The 15,646-nt window shown below is 51.2% G+C and overlaps 1 protein-coding gene across 5 annotated transcripts in view; it reads left to right on the top strand.

Annotated features, from left to right (window-relative positions):
• LARGE1 (LARGE xylosyl- and glucuronyltransferase 1) overlaps positions 1-15,646 on the top strand; it is a 564,622-nt gene that overhangs the window by 218,295 nt on the left and 330,681 nt on the right. The window lies entirely within an intron of this gene.

The raw sequence follows: 15,646 nt of genomic DNA, 5'->3' as shown, positions 1-15,646 counted from the left end.
CTTGTTCTGGGTCTACCACATGGGTGCAGGGGCCCAAGGACTTAGGCCATCCTCGGCTGCCTTCTCAGGGACACCAGCAGGGAGCTAGATCAGAAGTGGAGCAGCTGGAACATGACCCAGCACCCACATGGGACGCTGGTGCCGCATAGTGGGGCCCTCACCTGCCACACAACAGCATCAGCCCTGGGAGTCAGTTTGATAGAGGAGGATCCTGGGTTGCCCTTGAACATGTAGGCAGGCAAGCATTCCTTCACCCTTGAGTATTGATGGCATTCATTCTGTGTGCCAGTCACATTCTAGGTACTGGGGATACTGGAATCAGCCTTCTCCTTGGGGATGGTCACAGAAATTGGCATGTAAGATCGCATCATGTAGGTGCTATGGGAAAAAATGCAAACGTGTGTGAGGTTTCCAGGAAGGCTTTTGAGTAGCCATTAGTGTGAAGGCCAGGCATGCACCATCCAGAGGGTGGCACAAGTGCAAAGGCCCTGGGGTAGGAGTGCGCTTGTCTTGTTTGTAGAACAGTGTGGAAGCCAGTTTTGCCAGAAGAGTGGAGGCTCAAGAAAAGTGTAATAAATGCCCCAGTGAGGGAGGTGACTGAGCTGGAATTTCTGAGTCTGAGTTCCAAGTCGAAGGTTTTTCCACCTGCAGGTACGTATGAGAAGCCGCTAGAGTTTGCACGCATCCTTGTGGACTGCCGTGAGTGTTATCTTTTAAGAACAAAATGGCAGGGCTGGTGCTGTGGCATAGTCGGTAAAGCCATTGCCTGCAGTGCCGGCATCCCATATGGGCGCTGGTTCAGGTCCTGGCTGCTCCACTTCCTATCCAGCTCTCTGCTGTGGCCTGGGAAAGCAGTGGAAGATGGCCCAGTGCTTGGGTCCCTGCACCTGCGTGGGAGACCCTGAAGAAGCTCCTGGCTTTGGATTGGCACAGCTCTGGCCATTGCAGCCATGTGGGGAGTGAACCATCAAATAGAAGACCTCTCTCTCTGTCTCTCCCTCTCACTGTCTGTAACTCTTCCTCTCAAATAAATAAATAAAATTCTTTAAAATAAAAAAACAAAACAAAAAAAAGGACAAAATGTCTTAATGAATTCAGCTCCAGGCGCAAGGCCCGGCAGAAGACGATGCTCATCGCTGGTTCCGTTGTGCCTCCTGCGAGGTCCCCACAGCATCTGACTCCTGGGCAGCAGCTTAACCAACCCAGCAAACATAACCACACGTGTGGGGTGAAAGGAGTGAGAGCGGAATACAGACGTTTTCATTCCCTGCGCGTGTTCTCAGAATAGAACACGGGGCTTTCAACTCTCTCTTCTTTGAAGAGCGTTGTCAGCACAAGGACTCCGGCAGCTCATGGAAGAAAGTGGAGGGCTGGGTTTTGATCCCAGCTCTGCCAGTAATTAGCCCCGGGACTGTACCCATTAGAGTTCAGTTGCAGACAAGAGGATGCATGAGTTTAAACAGAAAAGGGTTTATTGCTGTGAATTAAGTGCCTCACAGGATCCAGCTGGAGCTGCCAGAAGCAGCTACCAGAACCAGACCACCAAGGAGACTGTGTGTGGTTAGGAAGCCGGGGACCTCGCCGCGTCTGCTGGGGGCACCTGTGATGGCAGCATGGCCACCACGGTCCTGGACACTTGAGAAGTTCGGGACTGGGTGCAGGTTTTCTTTTCTTTTCTTTTCTTTTCTTTTCTTTTCTTTTCTTTTTCTTTTTCTTTTTCTTTTTCTTTTTCTTTTTCTTTTTCTTTTTTTTTGACAGGCAGAGTGGACAGTGAGAGAGAGAGAGAGACAGAGAGAAAGGTCTTCCTTTGCCGTTGGTTCACCCTCCAATGGCCACCGCGGCCGGCACACTGTGGCCAGCACACCACGCTGATCTGAAGGCAGGAGCCAGGTGCTTATCCTGGTCTCCCATGGGGTGCAGGGCCCAAGCACTTGGGCCATCCTCCACTGCCTTCCCGGGCCACAGCCGAGAGCTGGCCTGGAAGAGGGGCAACCAGGACAGAATCCGGCACTCCGACTGGGACTAGAACCTGGTGTGCCATCGCCGCAAGGCGGAGGATTAGCCTAGTGAGCCGCGGCGCCGGCCTGCAGGTTTTCAATGTAGTTGTCTGAGAAAGAAAAAAATTAAGCTGCCTTGCTCATGCTTGCCAGGAAATAGCAGAAGGTGGCACCAGCCTGGCCTCTGCCCCCTGCTGCTGCACTCCCTCTCTAATGCCATGCAGGTGTGACTGCTTGTATGCACTAAGTGTCACAGCAGGAGTCCCGGACAGGAGGGAGCTTGGAAAATGTGTATTGTGGCTCTCAGTGCATGTTGGGAAAGACTTAAGGTAAATCTGTCATAAAAGGGAGAAGAGCAGGATGCAAGGGGCTAAGTTGTCGAGAATCCGTACGATGTCAGCCCTAGTGTGGTTGTGCATGCCATGTCGTGATTCGTGTCCAGTTATTCGTATGTCTTGTCAGTTGTTCAGAATGTTACACAAAGAAAGGTGCTATAAGCACTGTAGGCCAGTGAGGATGGACTTTGAAGCAGCGTCCGAATGTTCCACAGGAAGGCAGGAAAGCCCACCAGGAGATGCCACTGCTAACCCAGCACAGTGGCTAACATTCAGAAGCAAGACTGACAGCATCAAGTGTTGGCAATGGCACAGCACAGCCATCACTGTCTCTTGGGACCCTTGCAGAGGGAGTGGCGTGGCCCCTGGGAAGAACGCTCTGGGGCCTCCTTGTAGAGCTGGAGAGACGCCCACCCTCTGACCCTGCCCATCTGGCTGTAGCTGTCCTCCAATCTCAAGGCACCCCAAGCTGTGCACTGATAGAGGATGGAGAAGTAGCTTGTGTTATGTTAATAGCAGCGATAACTAGAAACAGGCAGCTAATATGTGTAATGATACTGTTGAATCCCATAACAGGAAACAGCAAGGTGGTTTTTGCTGAACTGGGTAGAGTGTGTAGAGCTTAAAACATGGGTGGCTGAGGCAGCTGGGACTGGGGTGCAGTGTGGATAGAGTACCCGTCCACTGAAGATGCCCAGGAACTGTTTCTCCCGATGTCTCTTCATCCTTGCCCCTAAGCCCACCCCCAAGTTCATGTTTGTTTTGCAGAGACATGAGCAGTGGCTTTGATGACAACTTTTATACTTGGAGAGAACCTTGCCACACCAGGATCCGCTTTCTCTCTTCTCCCCTCCCCACCTCTTTCCTTCCTTGCCTTTCTTTCTTGGTGAATTTCATCATGCACAACTCTTAGCTGATTTTGTAGGTTATGGTATTGATCACACCACATGGCCACTAACATGTGAAAAAGAATTCCTGGGCTCGATGCTGCTATACACAGTGACTTTTATTGAACCAACATTGATTAGTAGGCACAAAATAATTCAAGCAACTGAAAAAGCGTCTCGAAATATCACACCTAAATATGTGCAATTATCTCATGCGAAGCAAAAGTTGTACAAGACTCTCATGAAGGGTCAAAGAAAAGTAAGATGATTTTTAAAAACGTCTGTGACCTCTGACCTTTCAGGTGCTCTGAGCCGGTCTTGCAGAAAGCCAGGCAGGTGCGGCTGTTATGTAGAGGTCATTGCTGTCACCTGGAGAGTTGGCAGCAAACAGGCAGAATTCCTCGTAGCGAGAGCTGAAAACAGGGCATTGTGGGGCCCCTCACACCCCTCTCTGGACGTGTGCATGTCAATCTGATGTCAACCTCTGTACATTTTCCCTGTAGGTTGCGGAAAGGCGGGGGGTATTGCTAAAATATTATGACCAGGTCACAGTTTGCAAGCGCCCTGTCTCGCCAAGGTCGAGAGCTCTTCACTAACGTTCATCAGCTGCTAGATTGTCTGGCCTGGATCAAGGCAGTGATAACCCAAGGTGCTGTCAAGGTTTGGGGAGGGGGGGTCCCCCTGGTCCACTGTAGCTGGCTCCACCCCTTTGTCCTATAGCATGAGTAGATTATCCTCATGCTGCAGTGTCTCCTATGAGTCGGGGGCCCACCCCACAGGGTGATTCTGGGTTGAGATCTTCCAAGGAGAGCAACTTGTCTGGCTGTTTTACTGGTGGCAAAGTATACGTAACATAAAACCTAACTCCTCCCATAAAATAATACCGCCCCCTACTACTCCTCCCAGCCCCGGGAACCTCTGTGTTGCGGTCTGTTTCTCTGAATTTTACTACTCTAGAGACCTCGTGTATGTAAAATCCGCAGTGTCCTTTTGTGTTGGTTCCTTTTCTCTTGGCATCATGCTTTGAAGGTTCATGTGTGTTGGAGCAGGTGGAAGGCTGTGGCTGGTCTTGTGTGTGTGTTGCCTGTGCTTGAGTCATCTGTGCGTGGACATTCGGATTTTTTTTCCACCTTCTGACCTCTGGGAGTAATGCTTGTGCCTCTAGTGGCTTTCCTAGCCAGATTTCATAAACTGTACAATGTGTTTAGGGTCATATTCAAAAAGGGGAACTCTAAGTTTGTATTGCCAAACTTTGTGCTTTTACCCCCCTGATGCGTTGTGATCAGCACTGCATTATGGGCCCATGCGGTTGGTAGACCATGCAAAAACGGTTATTTTGGTAAAAGCCCAAGCATCATTGAGAACCAGAAGAGGGACTAAGACGCTTTGGGTACTGAGCACAGCCGCACGACTGTGCACCTGCCGACTGTTCCCTGACAGCGCTGCGAGCAGTGCTGTGATCAGGAGCCGGTGTTTAAACACTTCACACGCTAACAAGAGCAGCTGTCATGTACGTACAGGTATTTTATGATGTCTTCTTTTCATTTTCCTGAAATTGGGAGAAGACAGTTGGCTTGGCACATGAGGCATTGCCATTTTTAATTGTAATTTATAATTTCAATTACAATTTCTTTTCCATGGAAAGAGTGGGAAATTGGTTCTATGTTAGCTTTTCAGCACAAAGCATCTTGTTTTCAGACACAGATTCTCACAGTAACAAGGGAGATGCTTGTCTTTTAAGGTCTCTTCCTGATCCTCTGTCAGTCCTCACCTGGAAGAGGGGAAGGGGTTTGGGTGCAGAGGCAGAGAGAGAGAGAGTGCCCCCTGGAGGCCACCGGGCTGCCTGGAGAAAATTCTGGGTCCCCAGCTCATGCCTCGGGGGTCCTCCAATCATCCTCACACAGAACCTTTGAAGGAACTGGGTCCAGATGGAGGAGGAGGCTCAACTGCTCACAGGAGCTGTGAGCTTTGAAGTCAGCCACGATGGCCCAGGGCATGCTGGGACATTAGGGGAGACTGACGGGGCTGAGCAGATGTTGAAGTTTGAGTGTGTACGGAGAGGTATGGATGAGAACAGGGGGTGCAGCGTGTGTGCTGGCCGCCCAGTCTGGGGCCCCCAAGGTGTGTTCCTGCACAGTCAGTCTTGCTGGTGAGCAAGCAGCCTTCCTGGGACTGTCCTGTCCAGTACCCGGCCTGCTAGGTCTCCTGTGATCAGTGTTGTGTGCACGGCTTGTTACGTCAGAGCGGCAGCAGATCTATTTCCAATTCCCTTCTTCCTCCCCATCTTTTAGCAATTGTGCACCCCCTCTTCTGGCCAGCAGGCCTCTCCTTCTGGCCCCCCACCTCCTCCACCCCTACGCCAGTTAGATCGACATTTTGCTGCCAGGGCTGCCTCTGCCCACAGCGTGTGGCTGTGCCCTGCAGCCTTCTTGGGCTTCCGAGGTTTCTTTTTTTTTTCATGGATGCCCATGGCAAATCTGCACTGCTCTCTGGCACAAGCAGGCCTTGTGCTCCTGGCAGGGCTGCCCTGGCCCGCTGGGGCCCTCCTGTGGGGAGGACACTGCTGCAGGTTCCAAGGCTCGGAAGGAGCTTGTGGAAAGCCCAAGGCAGGGTCTGTGCCCGCACTTGCTTCGTGCAGCTGTGGTTGGCTGTGTAGCGCTGGGTGAGCCCAGAGAGCACTGGATGCAGTGATGGCTGAGTGCTATGGGGACAGAAGAGCCATGAAGGGACCGTTGGAGGTGGCAGCACTGGCTCCCAAGAGCTTGCCTTGCCCGCTCGAGGGGCGCATGATACCAGGTGCAGGTGGCCCCACAGCCTCTGCGTGGCTGCCCTGGTGCAGGTGGCCCTACAGCCTCCACCGTGGCTGCCCTGGTTGTGGAGGCCTTAGGAGCTCAGTCTCTTCTTCCCTTTTCTCTCTCTATTTATTTATTTTTTTGTCGCTGGTCCTTTTGCCCTTCTCACTGTTTCTGTTCTCTCCTTACGGGAAGGGTCCTTCTCCCTGACTTTTGTGCCCTCATTTCCACGATCCACTTCCTCCTCCTTTCCCACCGTGGTCCCAGGTGGAAGGAACTTGGGATGTGTTTGGGTTCTGCCTCCTGGGAGGGGATCAGGTGTGTGGCTTTGGGTCCCAGCTTCTCCAAGGGCCGCTTGGGCATGCAGAGGCCTACATCTGGGGCTGGCGGTGGGGCTGGAAATGCGTGTGCAGTCGCCACTGTGGGGCAGGGGGTTAGGCCGCCACTTGCAATGCTCACATCCCATGTCTGAGCATTGGTTCGAATTCTGGCTGCTTCAGCTCCCAGCTCCCTGCTGATGTGCCTGGAGAAGTAGCAGAAGATGGCCCAAGTGCTTAGGCTCCTGGCTTTGGGCTGGGCCAGCCCCAGCTGTTGAGGCTGTTTGGGAAGTAAAACAGTGAATGTAAATCAATTTCTCTCTGTCTCTGTCTCTTTCTCTCCCTCCCCGGCAACCCACTCTTTCTCCCCACCCTCCTCACCCCCAATCTCTCCCTCTCTCTATCACTCTACCTTTCAAATAAATAAAATAAATCTTCAAAAACAAAAGAGAGAGTAACAGCCATCACTCAACTGTCAGCATAGCACCTGCTGGCTCTATACAGGGAGTCCCAGTACTGCTCACGGAGTGCAAACCACTCTCTTCCGTTTACAGGTGGGGCACCCCAGGCCTGGAGGGGTTGGCCAGCTTGATGAGGGGTGCCTGTCTGTTCCGTGGTGATGCCAGTGTTTGGTCCTGGTGCCGCCCGGCCCCAGAGGTTGTGCCGCCCTGCACACCATGCCCACGTGGCCCAGGGAGGCGGCCGGCCCAGGGACACGAGGGACTGATGTTTGCAGAACAGCTGTGGGCGAGGACTTTAGCGTACGTTGTGGAAGACGCACATGGATGGTATTGAAAAGATCAAGTATTTGCAAATTTCTCTTTTCCTTCTCCTTATGCTCTGCTTATTCCTTCTTTGGGGGATTTCACTCAGCTTTCCTCTTTTTTTTTAAGATATTATATATTTATTTGAGGGGTATAGTTACAGACAGAGAAAGAGAGAAACAGAGAGAGAGTTCTTCCATCTGCTGGTTCACTCCCCAAATGGCCTCAATGGCCAGAGCTGGGCCGATCCAAAGCCAGGAGCTGCCTCTGGGTCTCCCACGTGGGTGCAGGAGCCCAAGCACTTGGACCATCTCCTGCTGCTTTCCCAGGCCACAGCAAGGAGCTGGATTGGAAGTGGAGCAGCCGGGACTGGAACCAGCGCCCCTAGGGGATGCCAGCTCCGAGGCTTAGCCTACTACACCACAGCACCAGCCCCTTATCTCCTTTCTTGACTATGTTTTATCTCCTTGCTGGATTCTTCCTTCTTGAAACCCTGTTCCGGTTTGGTCTTTCTGTGTTCTGCACATCTCCTCTCGCTCTGCTCCGTGCCCAGTGGTGGAGGCGGTTTACTTTATCCGCCTTCCCCGTCTGTCTCACTTCCCTCGGTTTCCATTTGTCCCGATTCTTGCCAAACCCAGTCCCCAAACTGCAGCAAAGGTTGTAGTCGGCAGCTGACACAGCACAGCCCAAGCACAGGGGGTCCTGCTGGCCTGGGACCTCCCGCTCCAGGGTGTACAGCTATGGAGGATGTGGTGTGTGGTCAGTTATTCTTGTTGGAGCAGATGTACCACCTCCGGGGTGGGGGAGTTGTCACTGATGCAAGGCTACTGTGCAGAATGTCGCCTCCTGGAATCAGAAAAGTTCTGAGATGGAATTTTTCCCTTCTTTATAACACACACACACACACACACTCACACTCACGCTAACGCAGTAAATTTGTCAGCCCATCCAGGAACACACCGTTCTAACTATGGGCACAGTAGGAAGAGAGATGGTTACTGTGGGAACTATAATTTTTAATTTACTGGCTTGAAGCTCTAACCCAGGGCTTGGTGCTTAATGTAGTGTTTTTTACCTTTGGATGTGTGCTCAGAAAGGACATAAAACTTGGCAGTGCTCGGGCCGATGCTGGGAAAAGTCACCCTAGCGAGGGTTCGGGGGTGGTGAAAAAGGCAGGTGGACTGGGGCCAGTGTGGCCGGTCGGGAGGCGCTAAGAAATCACGGGCAGCCCAGTGGGCCAGGGGAGGGGGCTTCATGTCCAGCAAGGCTGCCATCCTCTACTTGCAGACCAGGCCGCCAAGATCCAGGAGGGGTGGGGAGCTGGGGGCAGGCACTGAGGCGGAAGGTGCAAACGTGCTGATGAACGCTGCTCCTTGGGCGGGTACAGTTCCCAGCAAGGCAGCAAGCACCCCTTCCGTCCTGCAGGTGCTGTTCTTGCTCTCGTCTCTGCCTGGTAGGTGCACGCTGAGGTTGAGAGGGCAGGAAGGCTGGGACGTCACCCCAGGGTGTCTGCAACACTGAAGTAGCTGGGTTTTGCTGCAGCTGCCTCCTCTGTTTCCTGCTGCCTGTGTTCAGTTGGGCAAGTTTCTTAACCTTTCCCAGCCTTGACTTCCGCCCTAGGACATCGAGGACAGGAGCACCTTCCTTGTGTGCTTGCGGTGCGTATTGGCAAGCACAGGGAGTTCTCCATAGGTGTGATGTAGGTTTACCATCACGAGAGGAGGTGAGTGAGGGCCCCTGTTAGAGGAAGAACACCACAAAGATTGGTATTGGGATGTTTGCAGTTTGTCAGTTGGACAGCACTGGGGTTGGCACTGGGCCTACCTGACAGGCAACAGATTCTCTTCCTCCTGCCTCCCCCCCCCCCCCATCCTCTGTGTGAGAGGCAGTTTGGCCCTACTTGTCCCTCTCCCCCTCCCATCTCGCCACACCCTCCCAGCACAAGATGTGCCTGCAAAGTGAACGCCACCTGCTGGCACAGCTCCTGGTGTGTGGCGTCTCTGTGCACACGCACCGCTTCAGCAGATGTTGTGACGCACCTGCTACACCCTCGTTCTCAGCTCCGGGGAGGCATCAGTGACTTAGATAGGTACAGGCTTGGCCCTGATAGAATTGACTTTCCAATAAGGAAAGTGGGTGCAGAGTGTTGGTGAGTGTTATTGGATATAATGATAAACAAAGTAAAGAGAAGGACTCTGGGGTGGGTGGGGAGTAAGGTTTGAGTGTGGCTTTTTTGAAGCCTTCTTGGAGCAGAGGAGGAGCGAAGCGGAGACCCTGGGAAGGGAGTGTTCCAGGTAGAGGGAACTGCATTCCTGATGGAGGGAACAGCAGTTACAGCGATCCTGAGACTGAGAAGATGGACCTTCTCCAGAGTCAGGCAGGGAAGAGACAGAGACTTGGGGCGATGCTGGTTATGGTGGGCTCATAGATGCTGCGAAGGAGGTAGAGTTTGGTTCCATTGACACAGGGTTGTCAGATAAACTAGAAGATGGCCATTTAAGTTAGCATTGCAGACAAACCACAGATAATTGTTTAGTGTGGATAGAATTGGGCATCCAATCTTTAGTTGCAAGTCTGGCTACCCCTCATTGGCAGGCTCAGAGCAGGGTCTGCTGTGCAGAGAGTGTTGCCTGGAAGGAGGCGTGCCATCAGGGGCTGGGGAAGGAGACTGCGGGTCCAGGCTGTGGTGCCGGAAGTGGAGGTGCTGAGCGATGTTGGGGTTCAGGATGTGTTGTGATTCCCATGGGACTTGGTGATGGCTTGGATATGCCAGGGAAAGCGGGGGGTGTTGGGCAGAGCTGGATCTAGGGAGGAAAGATTGAGTTGTCTCAGGGTCTGGTTGCCTGTGTACCAAGTTGCCAATTATATATGTGAGCCCACCCCATATGCTTCTTGGTGTGTTAATGATTCAGGTACCGGCGAGGCCAGAAAGCAGGCTGAATTAATTTGCTACCTTTTACTGCATTTGTTTTTGCACTCAGTAAATTTATATGCACTCTGCATAGATGGATGAACCGATTGGTACGATCATGAATGAATCCATCATCTTCTGAGCACTTAGCCGGTGCCAGACCCTCTGCTAATTGCTCTCCACGTCTGTCTGTTCTTGGAGCCGCACACAACCAGGTGGGGTTGATCTGTGATCACCAGCTGAGGGAATGGAGGCTCAGCCAGCATGTGACACGCATACTCTTTGCTCTGTGATGTCAAGGGTGTGTCTTTGCTTCCTAAAGTTCATGGGCAGAAAATCTACCCAGCCACCTTCAGCCCTCGGCAGGGGTGTTGTTTAGGTGCGGTAACATCTTGCAAAGCCATCTTAATCTGAAATGCCAGAAGTAGAACCCAGTTCTGTCTGATTCTAGAACTTTCTACAGCAGTGTTCTCAGACAGCAGTGGGAGTAGAAGCCAACGGGGGGGAGAGGGGAATCTGTTAAGCAAAGACTCCCCCTGAGCCTTCTGCTTGGGGTTCTGATTCAGGCAGACTGGCGTGTAGCTGAGAGAATTTGCATCTTGACAAAACCACAGTTGATTGGGGTGCCATTATTCTTCTGTCTGCTTTAGGAAGGGCTGCATGACTTGGCCTCAATTAGGACCAACATAGAAACCCCTTGTCCCTCGAATGCCTGATCCCGTCATGGGTATCAGTATGTGAGCGTGAGTGCGGTATGATGGCATGTGTTACTCAGACCCATATTTTTAGGGATTTCCACTGCTGTAATAGATGCCTCCAGGCAGAGCTGCATTCAGCACTGCGGCCTGAAATCGCTGTTTCTCGTGCATATTCATACACCCCCACGGTGGCCCTGCCTTCACCCGGCACCTGGGGCTTTCTTGTCCCTGTCGTGCTGCCTTCTCCCCACCCTTCTCATCACCTGTGCCAGTTGCCCTCAGATGCTCTCTAGACCTACAGTGTCACTCTCTCTAGCGTGCATCATTTCGGATGGGGTCTGGTGGGCTCCATCTGGGTGCCCGGAAGCCCCTGGTATAAAGAGCTTTGGGCGGTACAATGGATCTCTGCCTGAGGGTTCCACCCAGACACCTGCAAGCCCTTGAAATCAAGGTGCAGATACGGCCTGGCACCTTGAAGAAGTCGAGTAAAAAGTTCAGAACCTTAGTGGAAAAGCCAGGAGCAAAAAGAACAGCCGTCCCCGTGGGAAGGCCAATGGGAGTCGCATGGCATCCTGGGAGTGTGTGTGGGAGACCACAGGGAGGAGGGGTCCGGGTTATGCAAGGAGTTCTCAGCGACACTTCAGCTTTATGACAGTCCCCTTCTTCCCCCTTCTTCCTTGGAACTTTCTGTTGTGCACACAGTGACCCCTGACGAGCTGGGGTCGGGAATTCCACAGTTCCTTAAAGAGTTGTAGGCAGCCACTAACTGGTCCTACATGGGTTCTCCCCTTGTTAGAAAGCAGTGCTGATTAGGAAGGCAGTGAAACACAAGATTTGTTAATCAATGAAAGGATTCTCAGGGCAGCCTGTATCTTTTATCAGTCTTGGTTCCTGTAACCAGATCATGGCCTCTGGGTGCAAGGCGGGTGAAGGATTTAAAAGTCACAGATTCTATGGCCCGAGTTCATGTCCTTGTCGCCCATTGGCATTGATAATTGTATGATTGTCCTCTATGTTACCTACAAATTAGTTGTCAAGGTGTTGGTGGTGGGGAGCACATAACCAGTGAGAAGGATCCAGAAGGAAGTGTGGTACACCCCCTGTCCCCTCACACCTCCCACACTCACTACCCCAGTGTGCACCCTGCCATGATTCCCCATGCTGCTGACTTAAGGGCACACACACTTGATACTAAATGTCTCTTCATATCTCACTAAAGAGCTGCTCCCTGTAAAATGGTTCTGTTAGAACTTGAGATCCTCTCCACCCCACTGGCTACTATGCCAAGTACGGTCCTCAGGTTACAGCAGTTATACTGCTGTGACCGCTGTTAATGCCACTGCTGGTGTTGTTAAGATAGCTACCGTGGACCGGCCTCTGGTGCCTCCCCTGTACTACTGGCTCCATTCTGGTACTTCTCAACCCAGGCGTGGGTTTTCCATCAAGGACTCTAGAACAGTCCTCCGTGCCCCTGGTGGTATGTAGTCAACCTGCTGGGAAGAGAATACATGGATCCAGATTGGTAGGGTTCTGATACCCTCTCCACCATTTAGCGGCTGTAACTCTGGGTGCATTGGTGAACCATTCTGTTCCTTAGTTGCTCTTACCTCTGAAAATGAGGACATGCTATTTAGTGTTCTCCCGGGAAAGAGCATTTGCCTGTCTAATCTCGTGTATATATCCTGTCGGTTCTGTTATATATGATATAGAAAGGGGTTTATGATAAGGAATTGGCCCATGTGACCTTGGAGGCTGAGAAGTCCCAAGTGAGCTGATGGTGTCGTCTGGTCTGAAAGGCAGCTGGCTTAAGAGCCAAGGAGACCTCTGTCTCAGTTTAACTCCAAGGGCAGGGAATGACCAGTGTTCCAACGCAAGGCAGTCGGGCAGACCGGCTGACTCACGTTAAGGAGGGCAGTCTGCTTGGTCTGTCAACTCAAATGTTAATCTCATCCAAAAACACTCTTACGGACCGATATGCCCAGGATAATGAGGGAGCAGACATCTGGGTGCTCCATACCACAGTCAGGTTGACACATAACACTTATCATCATAGTGCATAATATCCATCTGTATCCTATGGAGTGAGGATGATAAGAATAAATGAAAAATGCAGGGTGCCTAGAACAATACTTGTCGTGTCAGAAACCCTCGCGTATGTTACATGGGATTATTTCTATCACGATTATCAGCGTCGTTGTTTTCACTGCGGCAGTGGTTTGGGGCCAGGAAACTGGATGGAACTGCTGGCTCAGCTTGCTACTGTCGGAGTGGCCTTAGGCTAAGGATTAGGATGCTGAGCTTCAGTAAAAGGTGTTCCCTTGGGTTCAGAAAACACAGGAGCAAGCACAAGGCAGGTGCATGGCCCGTAGTAGGTGGTACAGTCACCAACGTGTCTTCACCAGTAGTTCAAAGATGTGTGGTCCTTGATTCCAAGGTTTCCACTGTTTCCCAAAACACAGATGTGAGGAGAAAGGATTTCACACACAGAGAGTTGCTGAAATGAAGACTCTCTGAGAGTGGCGGAACCCATCAAGAGCTGACTTCTGCCTGTAGGAGTCAGGAAGACTTCACATGCATTGTGTGTTGAAGGGGACCGCAGAGTTGAGTAGGAGTTTCCTGCTTCGGGTAATGGTGGAAGCCCCAGCTACAGGAAAGACCACGGGGATGCTGTGGTGAAAGGTAAGGGGTGGGAGGAGTGGGACGGAGAAGGGGAGAGGCCAGGGCCAGATCAGAGGACGTTTGCATTCGGTTCCTTCAGCTTTAGTAACTTGCCTTCCCTTTTGCAAAGCACATGTTTTTCACAGACGTTATTTTCATGTCAGTTGGAACTTGTTGCAACCTCTGTATAGAAATAGCTTGAATAAAGTACTCAAGGTACCAGATGTGTACTGTAAGTTCTGACAGACCTGAAAAGCTGACCAAGTTCAAATCGGTGTTTTGATGAGTCAGGTGATGCTGTGTCCCTCCCCAGCATGGAGAGGGGAGGGTCAGTGCAGTGTGGGGAGCCCATACGCCACCTCATGGCTCCTTTTCCTTTCCTCTGTTCCAGCCAGAGATTCAAGGCCTGTGCTTGGTGTAGCTGCATCACTAATGTATCGAGCCCTTCTCTGTCCTTATTCAGCTAGGCCAGTTAAGGCAGTGGGCACAACCTGGGACTCATGTGACCATGAGCTGAGGTGCATTGGCTGCACTCCAAGGTGGCACTGTTAGACTTGCAAAATAGGAATGAAAAAGGGAAAATTTGGGGGGCAGTCTGGTTAACCAAATCATATACGTAGAGTGCAGAGCCGTGACGATTACTGTACAAATGATGGTAATGATTCTGTTCTATAGAAGATACTCTGGCTACCGCTTTAATTGTGCTTACAGAATCTTTATATATGTTATCTGATTTAGTCTTCACCGCACCCCCATAAGGCAGGTATCACTAGGAAACCCGCTTAACAGAGGAGAAAGATAAGGCCTAGGAAGTTGTTTAACTCCTGAGTGGAAGGACACAAGGCTTGTGGATGGCAGAGCTGAGACGTGGACCCTGGCAATCTGGCCCTGGATCCCATTCTCCTAACAACTGAAGGGCACGAATTAACATTTTAACTCCTGTTTTAATAGCTTCCTACACAAATAACTAATGACCCATTTGCATTATTCTCTGCAAGTGTTTGGGGGGGGTGTGACAGCTTGTTAAAAAATTTAATATTCAGAGCGGTGCTGCCACAGCTCTTTGACAGTTTCAGATATAAATTTACCTTAAAGATGTACAAGTACAAATTATGCAATTTGATTTTTAAGTGCTTTTCCAGCAATATAAATAATGAAGTGTGTTGGAACTGGCAGGTATAGTACATTAAATTGAGTGCAATTAAAAGACCGTGGTATTTTTAAATTAACAAGAAAAAAAAATAATGGGTGAAATTACGAAATCTGAATCTGTCTTTGCTGGCTCCCGCAGCTGATAACGAGGCAGCTTTGTACCCTGGGTCTCTAGCACAGCCATAGTCACATACACCAGAAAGAGCGCTTGGATTTCACTTCTGTAACAGGCAGCTGCCGTTGCCAACAACATCATCTTTTCAGTTCTCCTTTGGAAAGCAGATGACAAGGGGGTATTCTGCAAAGACATTGGAGCTGAAATGATGGCCCGCCTTCTGGGTGATGTCTCCGTGACACATGTGACAGGCAGGATTCTCTGTGCAAGACGCAGGGAACATCTGCATCTCCCCCTCGCAGGGGTGGACTCCAGCCTTTCCCGCAGCCGCGTCTGCCCGCCGGTGCAACTGTTCATGCTGTTGGTCACGACCTTTCCGAGAGTTTGCTGTGTCGACCAGGAGTTCCTGTAAAACTCAGGCTTCATCACTATAGACTTCTGTTTCCAGCGTCTCCTGCGCCCGCCCCGCCACCCCGTGTTCCAACATTAGTGAGATGCAGGCCAGTCAGCAGGGACAGACTTTGTTGTCAGCACACCTGCGCCCTGACATTCCCCTGAGTAGCGCCTGTCACCCCACCCACCTGTCCGCTGACTCTATCAGTAACACCCTGTCTCTGTATTTAGAGACTTCACGGGAACTCTTTGTCTTTTTACATCCAGACACTTGGCCTGCCGTGTGGGTGTCCTGTGGCCCAAATGGGGACCCTGAGCAGCTTTGTGCTGGGATGTTCCTCCATGTTCAGCCCCTGTGCCAGGACTGTGCTGAGGCTGCCGTCACAAAGTGCCGGAAACACAGCGGCTTAAGCAATAGTGGTGCACTGCACCCTGCTTTGGAGGTGCCACAGTGGCACTCGGTGTTGGCACAACCAGACTTTTTCTTTATTAAAATCTTATAAAAATTAATAGGGAAAACTCATCCATTTTTGTGGGATACTTGTACTATTCAGTATACATATACACTGTAAACAAATCACATAAGACAATTCACATTGCCGCTTCTGATCTTTTACAAAAATTTAT

This window comes from Oryctolagus cuniculus, chromosome 11 (assembly GCF_051225735.1).
Source record: "Oryctolagus cuniculus isolate XC-2025 breed Fujian yellow rabbit chromosome 11, ASM5122573v1, whole genome shotgun sequence".
In the NCBI taxonomy this organism is placed as follows: Eukaryota; Metazoa; Chordata; class Mammalia; order Lagomorpha; family Leporidae; genus Oryctolagus; species Oryctolagus cuniculus.
The sequence above is the reverse complement of the archived record's forward strand: the minus strand, read 5'-3'. Positions and strand labels throughout refer to the sequence as shown.